This window comes from Leucoraja erinacea, chromosome 4, assembly GCF_028641065.1.
Source record: "Leucoraja erinacea ecotype New England chromosome 4, Leri_hhj_1, whole genome shotgun sequence".
NCBI lineage: Eukaryota > Metazoa > Chordata > Chondrichthyes > Rajiformes > Rajidae > Leucoraja > Leucoraja erinaceus.
The window spans coordinates 147,907-163,164 of record NC_073380.1 but is presented as its reverse complement, the minus strand read 5'-3'; the positions used below and the strand labels follow the sequence as shown (position 1 = coordinate 163,164).

Genomic DNA, 15,258 nt, shown 5'->3' with positions numbered 1-15,258 from the left:
AAAATGTAATTGCTTCCTTTTTTTTGGGCCTTCTCATCCTTCTTTCAACACTTTCACCCACATCACTCAGTATCTAATACTTCCTATCAGCCCCAAGACAAATTACAGCTCAACACATCCTTCCACCTGATCATTGTCATTTTGACATAATACAGGAACAAATGGTGCACAGGAATAGCACAGTTGCTTCCTGTTCAGAGATAAGCTTCTGGAAGCAGAACTTGTTTTACTGTGTTAATAGCAACTCCATTTATTCCCAATGCTACTTGACTCAAAGCCTCATTAAATGCTGGATACAATCACAGTATAGAGCATGGATCACCCAAACCCAGAATCTTTTGGAGAGAAATTATGGGAAGTTGAGTAAAAAAATTCAGATTAAAATTCAGATTCAACCTTTATTGTCGTAGTGCAGTGTACAAGTACAGAGACAATGAAATGCAGTTAGCATCTCGCCCAGAAGAGCGAAGATAGAATAATGGAACAGTAAAATATATATATGTACATACAGTAGCACTAGTGCAATTTTTCTGGGGGAAGGAGTGTCCGGGGGGGATGGGTGACTGGCAATCACCGAGGTGAAGAGTTAAGTTGTGTAACAGCCGCAAGAAGCTGCTCCTGGACCTGCTGGTCCGGCAACGGAGAGACCTGTAGCGCCTCCCGGATGGTAGGAGGGTAAACAGTCCATGGTTGGGGTGAGAGCAGTCCTTGGCGATGCTGAGCGCCCTCCGCAGACATCGCTTGCTTTGGCCAGACTCAATGGAGGGGAGCGAGGAACCGGTGATGCGTTGGGCAATTTTCACCTCCCTCTGCAATGCTTTCCGGTCAGAGACAGAGCAGTTGCCATACCATACTGTGATGCAGTTGGTAAGGATGCTCTCGATGGTGCAGCGGTAGAAGTTCATCAGGATCTGAGGAGACAGATGGACCTTCTTCAGTCTCCTCAGGAAGAAGAGACGCTGATGAGCCTTCTTGATCAGAGTAGAGGTATTGTGGGTCCAAGAGGGGTCATCGGAGATGTTGACCCCCAGGAATCTGAAGCTAGAAACACGTTCCACCTCCGTCCCGTTAATGTGGATGGGGGTGTGCGTGCCGCCTCTGGACTTCCTAAAGTCTACAATGAGCTCCTTGGTCTTCTTGGAGTTAAGGGCCAGGTTGTTGTCAGCGCACCATGCTGCTAAGTGCTGTACCTCCTCCCTGTAGGCCAGCTCATCGTTGTTGCTGATGAGGCCAATCACCGTTGTATCATCTGCATACTTGATGATGGTGTTAGTACCATGTACAGGTGTGCAGTCGTAGGTGAAGAGGGAGTAGAGGAGGGGGCTCAGCACACAGCCCTGTGGAACGCCGGTGTTCAGGGTGAGGGTTGAAGAGGTGTGCTTGTCTAACCTCACAGACTGGGGTCTGTTGGTTAGAAAGTCCAGTATCCAGTTGCAGAGGGAGGGGTCGATGCCCAGGTTACCGAGTTTGGTGATCAATTTTGATGGTATAATGGTGTTGAATGCTGAGCTGTAATCGATGAACAGCATTCTTACGTAAGTGTCTCTGTTGTCGAGGTGGGAGAGGGCGGAGTGAAGTGCCGTTGAGATGGCATCCTCCGTACTCCTGTTCTTGCGGTAGGCAAACTGATAGGGATCCAGTGTGGGGGGTAGGCAGCTTTTGAGGTGTGCCAGGACCAGCCTCTCGAAGCACTTGGTGATGATGGGGGTAAGTGCAACTGGGCGGAAGTCGTTGAGGCTTGCCGCAGTGGAGTGTTTTGGCACTGGCACGATGGAGGTGGTTTTAAGGCAAGTTTCCACTTACTTTATGTGTGATATTATATAAAAGTGAAGTTCAAAACTGCTTCCAATGGTGCTGGGCAATGTATCACATCAAAGATACTGCTATTTAGCTGTGAGCCTAATTGACAAATGTAGGTCAGGTGCATGTTCTATCATAGCCAAATTTCATCTTGTACCAACGTTTTTAACATCAATGCACATTGATATTAAACAAAGGAACATCCTGGTCAGAAGAGTGAAACAAAAGCAAAATACTGCAGATACTGCATCTAAAATAAAAGCAGAATATGTTATAAATACTGTGTGTTAAGCATCAGTGGAAAGAGAAACAGAGTTAATGTTTAATGTGTATGGCCTTTCATTAACTGAATACACTAGAAACTTACTGGCTGCATCAGCAGAAATCCTTTTGTTAGTTCATTATCAATTTTCACCCAAATGTACAATGGAGTCGAACACCATCACATGGAATTAAATGGCGCCTTGCTTCTTTGTTATTACAACATATTTGCTCTGTGAAATTGTTATTTTTTCTTATTTTCCTCGGAAGCTACATATATAATTCTCTGCTGTGTAAATTCTCCCTTTTCTGTATATCAGTGTATTGAGTAGCAATGGTTTGTGCATGGTTTGTACACAAGGGAAGATTCGTACTGGATAAGTCAGCATTATTGCCCCTCCCTTATTAAACATGAGATCATGAAATGCCTTTTTTATTCAATCGTTGCAATTGTTGCTTCTGCCATGTTGTTAAGGAAGAAGTTCTGGCATTTTGATTGTTTGCTACCTTTGCTCTTTTAAGTGGTAAAAATCATTTATTTATATAGAAATCACTCCAAAGAGCCGTGACAAGTTGTTGCAACGTACCTTGTAAAAGATATATACTGCAGTTTTATTGCTTAGTGGTGGGTGGAAATAACATTTAAGACTTAGGATGGATTGCATTTTCTAGATGACACCGAGCTACTTGAGTGTTGTCATGGATCCAGACGGATTTCTAGACTAATGACTTTGAAGATGAAGCAAAAACAAATTGCTGGAGAACCCCAGAGGGTCAGGGAACATCCAAGAGGGAATTGGACAGTTGATATTTTCGACTCTTTTTCTGGATTGGAGATCATATAGGTGGGTGGGGGTATTTGACAATGAGTAGTGCCATTATCCATTAATCCAACAAGGAGAGATGGTTAAAAAAATTGCCTCCTGGTTCTAGATATTCCATGAGGCGCAATGCCTTGATAGTATCCACCTCTCAGAATCTTGTGTTTCATTAAGATCAGCACAATTCCATTGAACCTCAAAGAGTTTGGCCCCAAGGCTGCTCAATCTTTTCTTGTAAGACACCTTCATCCCAGAAATCACCCCATCAATATTCTCTCAAATCTCCTCCAATGCAAATATGTACATCCTTTAAATAAGGATGCTCAAACTGTACCCGGTGCTCCTTGAAGGGTCTCACTAAAGCCCTGCACATGAGTGTCAGGATTTCTTTACTTTTGTACCCTATCCACATAATAATAAAAAAATCAATGTTTATCTTCCCAATTACTAGTTATACATTCATACTAATTTTCAGTGTTTCATGCAAGGCAGCCTTCAGCTTCCTCAGTTTCCTGTAGTCTCTCTCTATCCAAACAATAATCTACGGTTGCATTCTTCCCATCAAAGTAAGTGATGGCATGTTTCCTAAAGTTATATTCAATCTAAAATGAATCTGGTTTTTCCCCACTCACTTTATCAATGTTACTTTGTGAACTCGCTGTGTCCTTTCGATATTTCCTATTACTTTGCCAGTAAAAAGTTAAGTTGCAGTATATTCGGCCCATTCATCAAAGTCATGAATGGAGATTGTAAATTGTTGAGTCCTGACATTTGATCCCTTTGGCACCCATACTCGTTACAGCCTGCCAACCTGAACTTGATCCATTTATCCCAGCTCTGTGTTTTGTTTGTGAGCCAGTCCTCAGGTTGTGCCAATTAAGTTTTCTTTATCTACCCTAACCTTCTTGTTACATCCTCAAGGAACACTCATCAATTTGTAAACTGTTTTCTTGGTAAAGATTTGACACAACTATGTTGATTCTGCTGCACTAAATGCCCATGTTCTAAATTATTTGCTGCTATGTCCTAAAGAACCCACTGATGTGGAATCTGAGGCATCATTGGCTGCAGTTAAGTTCTTCCCCTCATACTCTACCATCTCTCAACATTGCCAACTCAGCCTCAGCAGGGTCACTAATTGATCTGCTACCAGTGTCCCTATGGCCCTACACCCGACTGTAATTGATGTTCACTCTTCCACCATCATCCGATCTCGTGTCCATCACATTAAGTCGCATTGCCACCAAGTTGAGAGAACAGGCACCCACCTCACTCCTTGGAACTCCATTCCGCCATGCCCTTGCACTCTTGTTTCCCTTCACAATCCTTGCCATCCCACCATCTGCAGTCGCACCTCCCCTCCCACCAGTTCTCTTAGAACCACCCCCATCCTCCAATTTGCATCACTCACTCACTGTCGCACAAACACCTGGAAATTTCCCTCAAGTGGTGCCCAAGTATGCATCCCACAAAACTGGGCTCCACCCCCACTCTCCTTTGATACATATTCCTCCCTCCGGCTTTACTTTTCACCTCTAGCCTATGTGATTTCCTCCATCTGTCTGCCAATCAAACCCTATCCCCCGCCCCCGCCCCCTTCACCTGTATCCACCTATCACTTACCAGCCTTTGCCCTGACCCCACCTCTCTTTCCTAGCTTTCTCTCCCCTACCCCATCAGTCTGAAGCAGGGTCCCGACTCAAAACATTGATCTTTCCATTCCGCCACAGATGCTGCCTTACCCATTGAGTTCCTCCAGCATTTTACCTTTTGCTCAAGTTTCTCCCATCTGCAGCTTCTTGTATCTCCTGGATACAAAAGGCTTGCCTGGATTTGTGTGATAGTAACTGTATGGGTGCAGGCACATCGATGCTGCTGAGCTTGCACTGGGAATATGGTCTGACCTCCATGTACTCACTGTCCCAATGGCAGCTGGACAACTGAGGGAGCTCTAACTCTACTATGGTGGCACTGAGCACCTTCCAGCATTACTTGAAACTGCAATAAATGTTTTGCTCCCAAAGCAGACTTAAGCCACCACCTCATGCTGCCTCTCTTCATGTTCAACCTGGAACCCTAGAGTGGATGTTACTCCTCTGCCCTACCTCATCCACAAGGATGTTGAGGTTGTGATTGAAGCGAGCGGGGAAGGGGAAGCATGCCCTCTTCTTGTGCCTCGTGTTAAAACACTTGGGTTCAACCCACAAGTGCACATATTACTTCTCATAATGCATTGGTACTGTGGGTGGTGCCCTTGACTGTGACATTGATGTCATTGAACATGGGATGTGTCAGCAAGTGAGCTAGACTGAATAGCTTTTGTCCTAATGTAGAGGCACCAAACGTCATGCACTCGTACCATAAACCCTTCATTCCCTTCTCACCATATGCCTATCCAATTTATTTTTAGCGTAAAGTGTGGCGGCACCCACAGTCTAAAGTAGAGGCACCAAACGTCATGAATAAACGGTTTCTTCATTCAGGCATTATAGGTTAGATATATATGCACGTTTAGTCCTCTAACACAAAAGTAATTGTTGATGCTGCGAGGCTGTTGCCTTGTGGGCTTGAGTTGAGCTCCTGCTGAAGTGGCAGGATACTCACGCCAAGAGAGAGGAAGAGGAAGCGAGAGAGAGAGAGGTTGACCCGGGGTTTGTCCTATACTAAGGCACACCCCTATACCCCGTGACAACTCCCTCCCGCCATTGCCCAGTCACGTAACCCTACCCCCGACTGCTGAGGGTTCGTGTAGCAAGTGCTGCCACACTGACTTTCGTTGTACATTTCTGTACAGTATGTACTGTTATTGTCCGATACAGACTGAATTTTAAAATGGTGGTTAGCAATCTAAATTCACACCTGAACAAGGATAAGAATGGAATGCCACATTTGTGCCACATTGGCATTAACTCGGGTGCAAGATGAACACCTGTATTTGGGAGTAATCCATTTTCCAGATAAAAGGACTTTCAGCTCCTTAGCCCTCTGCACTGTGTCTGGAGAAGTGCTGAATTTGAGGCAGACCAGCCGGCAAGAAAATGTTCACATTAAAGCCTAGAACGAGGATTTAGCCCAAAGGGTCTCGACCTGAAACGTCACCCATTCCTTCTATCCAGAGATGCTGCCTGACCTGCTGAGTGACTCCAGCAATTTTGTGTCTATCTTTGGTTTAGCCCACCTGGTACAGCTAGCTCGAAGTACCTAGCATACCTGCCTGGCAGGATGCCTCTCGGGTGCAGAAGTTCAATTCTGTCAGGCCTCCACCTCTGGCACAGGTTTATTTTGGCAGGCAGTGAATTTTGGGTGCAGTCTGGATTGGGATTGATATAGACCTTCGAGCAAGATTCTGGATCTGATCATTGTGTTGTGCTGAACAAGTCGTAGGGAAGGTGGTAGATTAACCAAGTGATGATTATTATTCAGCTGTCGGTTTCTGATTTGTGCTTGTGCAATGGACGCACAGAACATCCAAATTAACTTGTTAAGTGCAATTTTTTTCCCCCCGTGTGCTTTAATATGTGCTTATTGCAAATTAAAGTGCGTCAAAAATAATTTGTGTAATTTCTGGTCCGTGGACAAAGTCTGCAGTCTCATTTAAAATTTCAGAGATAACAGCAAGCATATTACAAAACCTTTTAATTATGCTTAATGGCAAAGGTTTAGAGAAGGTTTTAAATACATTTTAAGTAAGTCATTTCAGTGGCTTACTTCACTGAATTTCAAACCTTAAGATCCCAAATGCTCATTGGAATATGACACGTTCAGAGGGTAAAATGTAGAAAATAATGCATCTGAAAAATAACAAGAAATGTATGTTCACATACTTTAGAGATTCCCAACTGAAAAATAAAATTGGCAATAAAAACATCTCTTTCATTTACAAAGCATATTAGAGCATGATAAAATCACAGTACAGTGGACTGATGTACTTATTTCCAGTCCAAGAGTGATATTGTTTCTGTTTAGTGCTTAATTCCAAACCAAAGAAAAGGAAGGTTTAATGTAATGCTCCTCCAGATATTTGGTTACACTTTTAATGAATATTTGATAAAGTCTGCTGCCTAGAAAAGATCTGCAGTGAGATACAATATGCCCTCCACTGCACTCCAGCAATAATAACAGCATATCCTGCCCAGCAATTGTTACAATTTTATTGATCATTCCAAATCAATCTCCATTTAAATAGTGTTCTCCATGTGCATTCCTTGAATATTACCTTGCAATAGCTCATCAAAGAACTGCAAGGATTAACACATTTTCCAAAAGCATTGATATTTGCGTCTGCTGCTGGAAAGTGGGGGAATGATTCCTATAAATCAGTGTAAAAGTTTGGAAGGTTCATTTTCCTAACAGCAAGAATCGCATTCACAGGGAGCACGTCAAATATAAAGAGAGAGCTTGCATTTCCATAGTACCTTTCATGCCCTCTGGGCATGTCAAAACATATTTTTTCTTGAATTATAGGGAATTTTTTTTTTTCTGATGCTAAACAGTGTCATGGAAAGGTGCACAAACAGAAAAGAGGTTGGCTGCTTGTAAATTAAGGGATCAGTGTGTGTCCTTGTAGTTAAAAAAATGCAAAGGAAAGATAGTGTTGTGTTTTCCTCTTATAACCATATAACCATATAACAATTACAGCACGGAAACAGGCCATCTCGGCCCTACAAGTCCATGCCGAACAACTTTTTTCCTTTAGTCCCACCTGCCTGCACTCATACCATAACCCTCCATTCCCTTCTCATCCATATGCCTATCCAATTTATTTTTAAATGATACCAACGAACCTGCCTCCACCACTTCCACTGGAAGCTCATTCCACACCGCTACCACTCTCTGAGTAAAGAAGTTCCCCCTCATGTTACCCCTAAACTTCTGTCCCTTAATTCTGAAGTAATGTCCTCTTGTTTGAATCTTCCCTATTCTCAAAGGGAAAAGCTGATCCACATCAACTCTGTCTATCCCTCTCATCATTTTAAAGACCTCTATCAAGTCCCCCCTTAACCTTCTGCGCTCCAGAGAATAAAGACCTAACTTATTCAACCTTTCTCTGTAACTTAGTTGTTGAAACCCAGGCAACATTCTAATAAATCTCCTCTGTACTCTCTCTATTTTGTTGACATCCTTCCTATAATTGGGCGACCAAAATTGTACACCATACTCCAGATTTGGTCTCACCAATGCCTTGTACAATTTTAACATTACATCCCAGCTTCTATACACAATGCTCTGATTTATAAAGGCTAGCATACCAAAAGCTTTCTTTACCACCCTATCTATATGAGATTCCACCTTCAAGGAACTATGCACGGTTATTCCCAGATCCCTCTGTTTAACTGTATTCTTCAATTCCCTACCATTTACCATGAACGTCCTATTTTGATTTGTCCTGCCAAGGTGTAGCACCTTACATTTATCAGCATTAAACTCCATCTGCCATCTTTCAGCCCATTCTTCCAAATGGCCTAAATCACTCTGTATACTTTGGAAATCCTCTTCATTATCCACAACACCCCCTATCTTGGTATCATCTGCATACTTACTAATCCAATTTACCACACCTTCATCCAGATCATTGATGTACATGACAGACAACAAAGGACCCAACACCGATCCCTGAGGCACCCCACTAGTCACCTGCCTCCAACCCGACAAACAACCATCCACCATTACCCTCTGGCTTCTCCCATTCAGCCACTGTTGAATCCATCTTGCTACTCCTGCATTTATACCCAACAGTCGAACCTTCTTAACCAACCTTCCATGAGGAACCTTGTCAAAGGCCTTACTGAAGTCCATATATACAACATCCACTGCTTTACCCTCGTCAATTTCCCTAGTGACCTCTTCAAAAAATTCAAGAAGATTAGTCAAACATGACCTTCCAGGCACAAATCCATGTTGACTGTTCCTAATCAAACCCTGTTTATCCAGACGCTTATATATATTATCTCTAAGTATCTTTTCCATTAATTTTCCCACCACTGAAGTCAAACCTAGCAATTATAGGCCTGTTAGTTTACTCTTAGAACCCTTTTTAAACCATGGAACAACATGCGCAGTACGCCAATCCTCGGGGACTATTCCCGTTTCTAATGACATTTGATATATTTCTGTCATAGCCCCGGCTATTTCTACACTAACTTCCCTCAATGTCCTGGGGAATATCCTGTCAGGACCTGGAGACCTATCCACTTTTATATTTTTTAAAAGTGTCAGTACTTCTATATATATACTTCTTGGGTGAATTGCTTCTTCTGTGGTTTAATGGGTTCTGAGGTGACTGATGAGACCAATATGAGAACTGCAAGCCCTTTCGTAGATGAGGTAGTAGCTGCTTGTCAGGGTAGGCAGGCAGGTAGTTTGTTAAGTGGTGACCATCTTATGACATTTACACAGGACTTATTTATGTTCCTGATGCATAGACCTGTGGTTCACAACACCATCTCAAAGGCTACTTATCCATTGAGTGGTCATGGGGTAGGCATTCATGGAAGGTGTTAGATTTTTTCACGGATGGTTTGAGCACAGTCTTAAAGTTTTTCCTTTGGGAGTCAAGGGTTGACCATGTGAACAAGATGACCTGTCAAATGCAACTGTTAAAGAGTGAGCCAGGCTCAGTGCTGTGGGCGTTGGTTCCTTTATCCTTCAGTAAGTTTGGAGGATTTTGTGTTTTATGAATATCGGCAGTATATTTTCCAGTGCAATGAGATGCTTGATCTAGGTAGTCCAGGGTTTTAAGACACTTAGGAGGGTAAGGATCACTGCTGCTTAATAGACCACGCAGACTTGATCTTCAAATACCCTTTACTTCAATCAACCAAAGGTTGTGTTGGCACATTGAAGTGGTGGTGAATTTCATCATCAATATTTTCCTTCACTGAGAGGTGATATACTAGATACGTGAAGAGATTCACATTTTCAGGGGTCTTGCCATGAAACGTTATTGTAGTAAAGAAATGTGATGCAGGAGTTTCTAATGTTAATAAGTAGTTTCAGTCTTATGCATGTTGGGGCCCATCCTCTCATATGCTTCGATAAACAAGCTGATGTTGGCTTGGTGCTTCAGCATTGAGTGGACAAAAGGTAAGCATTCTGCATTTGGACTACGAGATTTGAGTGACTTGGCCCTTGGTTCTTGAATGTGGTTTGCTTAGATTGAAAGATTCTGATTAGTTTTGAAGATTAGCTTCACCACCTGCAGGAAAATTGTTGGATGTGAACGATAGTATTTTTGCAAAAATAGTGAAAAAGGTATGCAGCCTTGTTTTAAATGGGTCTTTATTGAGATTGGCTCTGTTGGAGTCCTGAAGGTTGTGAACATGGGTTGCATGAAGCAAATTAAAAATGGAGATTAATTTCTTCAGGAGATTTTTGAGGACAGTTGTCCCACAGACTCTCGTGATCGATGGAGTGATAGAATTTACTGAGAACATAAAAAGGCAATTCTTCTTTGAGTTGTCATGCAGTAGAGATCATGTTCACCTTCATTGGATGGAGAAAGGCTAACTTTGAGGAGATGCGAAAGGATTTAAAAGGAGTGATTTGGGACATTTTGTTTTATGGGAAGGATGTAGTGGAGAAATAGAGGACATTTAAAGGTGAAATTTTAAGAGTACAGAATCTTTATGTCCCTGTTCGGTTGAAAGGAAAGAGTAAAAATTGTAAAGAGCCATGGTTTTCAAGGGAAATTGGACACTTGGTTTGGAAAAAGAGAGAGATCTACAATAATTATAGGCAGCATGGAGTAAATGAGGTGCTTGAGGAGTATAAAGAATGTAAAAAGAATCTTAAGAAATAAATTAGAAAAGCTAAAAGAAGAGATGAGGTTGCTTTGGCAAGTAAGGTGAAAGTAAATCCAAAGGGTTTCTACAGCTATATTAATAGCAAAAGGATAACAAGGGATACAATTGGTCCATTAGAGAGTCAGAATGGACAGCTATCTGCAGAGCCAAAAGAGATGGGGGAGATATTGAACAATTTATTTTCTTCGGTATTCACCAAGGAGAAGGATATTGAATTATGTGAGGTAAGGGAAACAAGTAGGGTAGCTATGGAAACTATGAGGATCAAAGAAGAGGAAGTACTGACACTTTTGAAAAATATAAAAGTGGATAAGTCTCCAGGTCCTGGCAGGATATTCCCTAGGACATTGAGGGAAGTTAGTGTAGAAATAGCAGGGGCTATGACAGAAATATTTCAAATGTCATTAGAAACGGGAATGGTGCCGGAGGATTGGTGTACTGCGCATGTTGTTCCATTGTTTAAAAAGGGTTCTAAGAGTAAACCTAGCAATTATAGACCTGTTAGTTTGACGTCAGTGGTGGGCAAATTAATGGAAAGGATACTTAGAGATAATATATATAAGCATCTGGATAAACAGGGTCTGATTAGGAACAGCCAACATGGATTTGTGCCTGGAAGGTCATGTTTGACTAATCTTCTTGAATTTTTTGAAGAGGTTACTAGGGAAATTGATGAGGGTAAAGCAGTGGATGTTGTCTATATGGACTTCAGTAAGGCCTTTGACAAGGTTCCACATAGAAGGTTGGTTAAGAAGGTTCAATTGTTGGGTATTAATAGTGGAGTAGCAAGATAGATTCAACAGTGGCTGAATGGGAGATATCAGAGAAAGTGGATAACTGTTTGTCAGGTTGGAGGCCGGTGACTAGTGGGGTGCCTCAGGGATCTGTGTTGGGTCCACTGTTGTTTGTCATGTACATCAATGATCTGGATGATGGTGTGGTAAATTGGATTAATAAGTATGCAGATGATACTAAGATAGGGGGTGTTGTGGATAATGAAGTCGATTTTCAAAGTCTACAGGGAGATTTAGGCCATTTGGAAGAGTGGGTTGAAAGATGGCAGATGGAGTTTAATACTGATGTGTGAGGTGCTACATCTTGGCAGGACAAATCAAAATAGGACGTACATGGTAAATGGCAGCGAATTGAGGAATGCAGTTGAACAGAGGGATCTAGGAATAACTGTGCACAGTTCCCTGAAAGTGGAATCTCATGTAGATAGGGTGGTAAAGAAAGCTTTTGGTATGCGGGCCTTTATGAATCAGAGCATTGAGTATAGAAGTTGGGATGCAATGTTAAAATTGTACAAGGCATTGGTGAGGCCAATTCTGGAGTATGGTGTACAATTTTGATCGCCAAATTATAGGAAAGATGTCAACAAAATAGAGAGAGTACAGAGGAGATTTACTAGAATGTTGCCTGGGTTTCAGCAACTAAGTTACAGAGAAAGGTTGAACAAGATAGGTCTTTATTATTTGGAGCGCAGAAGGTTAAGGGGGGACTTGCTAGAGGTCTTTAAAATGATGAGAGGGATAGACAGAGTTGACGTGGATAAGCTTTTTCCATTGAGAGTAGGGAAGATTCAAACAAGAGGACATGACTTCAGAATTAAGGGACAAAAGTTTAGGGGTAACATGAGGGGGAACTTCTTTACTCAGAGAGTGGTAGCTGTGTGGAATGAGCTTCCAGTGGTAGTGGTGGAGGCAGGTTCGATTTTATAATTTAAAAAGTAAATTGGATAGTTATATGGACGGGAAAGGAATGGAGGGCTATGGTGTGAGTGCAGGTAGATGGGACTAGGTGAGAGTAAGTGTTCGGCACGGACTAGAAGGGTCGAGATGACCTGTTTCCGTGCTGTAATTGTTATATGGTTATATGGAATCCACACTGTGATTTGAAGAGTAAATCTTTGGTCATAAGGTAGAAGTGACCAAGGAGGATCCTGGTGATGATTTTCCCTGTGATCGACAGCTGCTGAAATTGCAAGAGTTCGCTGTGTAGGCACACAGTGATAATTCCCAAGATAACCTGGAAAATCCTACAAATGCAGACAGTGAGATTATGAATTCACATCTAAAGCTCTTCACTGACAAGTGTCGGAGCATTCGTGGGATACTATCGACATCTGAATTCTAGTTATTTTTTTTAGCAGGAATGATCTTGTCAGCTTTTTCTTAATCACGCAGCAAGGCTGTTTCAACAGCTCATTCCCTCAGCTGCGCACTGAAATGTTAGCCTATATTGTGTGCTCTTATCTCTAGTCCCAGGAGGACAGTTGGAGGACTTGGTACCAGAAATTCTTCCAACCAGACAAAAACAGAGCCAGTCCCACCTGTTGAGAAATTTATCTTGTTTTACAACTGGAATTTCATTCTTACCGGATTTCATCTCTTTCAGTGTAAAACTCCTCTGTGTAATATAACAGATAGTGCAACCCACAAAATAACTTCTGCCGTGAGATTTTTCACATCACTGGACAGAGCAACGTCTGTTCGTCTCCTCACTAAACAACCAAATGTGTTTACCGTGAAACCTAGCTATTTAAAGGGACAGCACTCAAACTGAATTCTGTTTGCTGACAGTTTTCTGACCAACTCCGATCTCAAATAATCCTCAAGAGCTATGGAAATCAGAATCGGGGTCATTGTCACCTTTTCGTCCTAGCCCCTGGATCACTGCAGGCTGTTGCTGGTGATCTCTGCCCCATCTCACTGTTGCATTAACGAGGACACTGAAACGCTACAGAGGAGATATGTTCTACTTTTATTCAGCACACAGGTATTTGGAGCCATTGTAGACTTTCCCACAGAACAGGTGCTCTGCGAGTTTCCATCAGACTGAAGAATATCTCTCTGGCAACTCCCTTCCACAATTAATAAAAACAGTGCTGCAAAAAGTCAACGGGTCAGATGGCATCTGTGAGGAGAATGAATGGTTCCTGCCCATGACCTTACAGAACATTTCTATTGAGTATTTCCAGTGGTTTCTATTTTTATTTTAGATTAGCAACACCGACCACTTTTTCAAAAATCAATAACATTAACCATCGTAAATCTAAAATAAAAACATAAAACGGTGGAAATGCCCAGCAGGTCAGGCTTTATCTGTGGGGAAAATAAAACTAATGCTTCAGGTTGAAGGACATGACCTGCTAGTATTTCCAGCATTTTCCTGACAGTATTTCCAGCATTTTCTGTTTTTATTTTAGATTACTTACTGGTTGTTTGCTTTGTGGTAGCTTTGCAGGGTCTCGATGCCCCCCTTGCGTTCTGGGTGTTCTTCATCAGCCTGTCCATGTTCATCTGCACCTTGTGGGAGCACTGTTCTAAGTTAACCTCTACTTCCTTAGAAGTTTAAACATATTTGATAAATCTCTCAATACTCCAACAAACTTCTACAGATGTACTGTGGAAAGTATCCTGATTGGTTGCACCGTGGCCTTGTACGGCATTCCAATACATAGGAAGTGAAGAGGCTGCAGAGTGTGGTGAACTAGGCCTTATCCACCATGGCTACATCCCTCCCCTCCATCAAAAGCATCTGCATGAGGCACTGCCTCAAGAAGATGACATCTATCATCAAGGATCCCCACCATTACAACTCTCACTGCTATTGGCAGGAGGTACAAAAACCCAAAGTCTCACATCACCAGATTCAGGAACAGCTACTTCCTTGCAACTATAAGGTTACTGAACCAACCAATACAACCCTAATCCTTCCTTAACAATGGAAACTGCGGTCCATCACTTGCACGCCCGTGTGCTTGTATTTCTTTCTAATTATATTTCAACACCAATTACTTGTTTTTTGCACAATCTTGTGTAATTTATGCATCATTTATATTTGCGTATTTATCTGATTTTTTTTTTGCCTGTTTACCTGCAAGCAAGACAGACTCGACTTGGCCTGCCTTCAGTTGTACCACAACTTTGACCACTGCCGCATTCAGTGGCAACGTTCCCAGTAGTTGAAAGTATTCCTTTGTATTGTGGCAAGTGTCTTTAAAGGTTAGCTGCTATGTTGTGTACTGAGATTCACAGAAGATTCCAACACATCAATAGGGAGGACCAAACACGGTAATGTAAAGAAAAACAAGACAATGCTGTTCTGTGACTTTTGCTGTTCGTGCAAACTTTCTTACATCAAGTTAGTGTGATTAACGGAATTGTATTAATGCCAGAAAAAATGCTGGGGAATACCTTCTCAGCCAATGGTTTAAATCCCTCGTCAGGAATGTTGGTCTTAACTCAGGATGGTATCATGCAAATATGTGCACCTGGAAAATGAATCTGTATGTGATGAATATGAAATCAGGAAAACACTCTTCCAGCAGTTAAAAACTCTTGACATGTGAGTATTGGTGAATTTCTCTGATGTTTTTAATGTTCAAATACTTTTCATTATAGCAGCGGTAAGTTGTGCAGGATAACTAGAACACAGAGGTATATGTAGGGTTTGGATATATATATAAGATTCCTATATCGGAAGTGGCGGCACTGCCTTGCAGCTGCGGCTCGCCTGCAGTCTGTTTGTCTTTTCTTTTTTTGTTTTCTTTTGTCCCGTTGTTGCAGTTT

The 15,258-nt window shown here is 42.0% G+C and overlaps 1 protein-coding gene across 1 annotated transcript in view; it reads left to right on the top strand.

The window, feature by feature from the left end:
- The window catches only part of LOC129696078 (oxidation resistance protein 1-like), a 239,933-nt gene that overhangs the window by 98,044 nt on the left and 126,631 nt on the right, over positions 1-15,258 (top strand). The gene's annotated exons all lie outside the window — the stretch shown is intronic.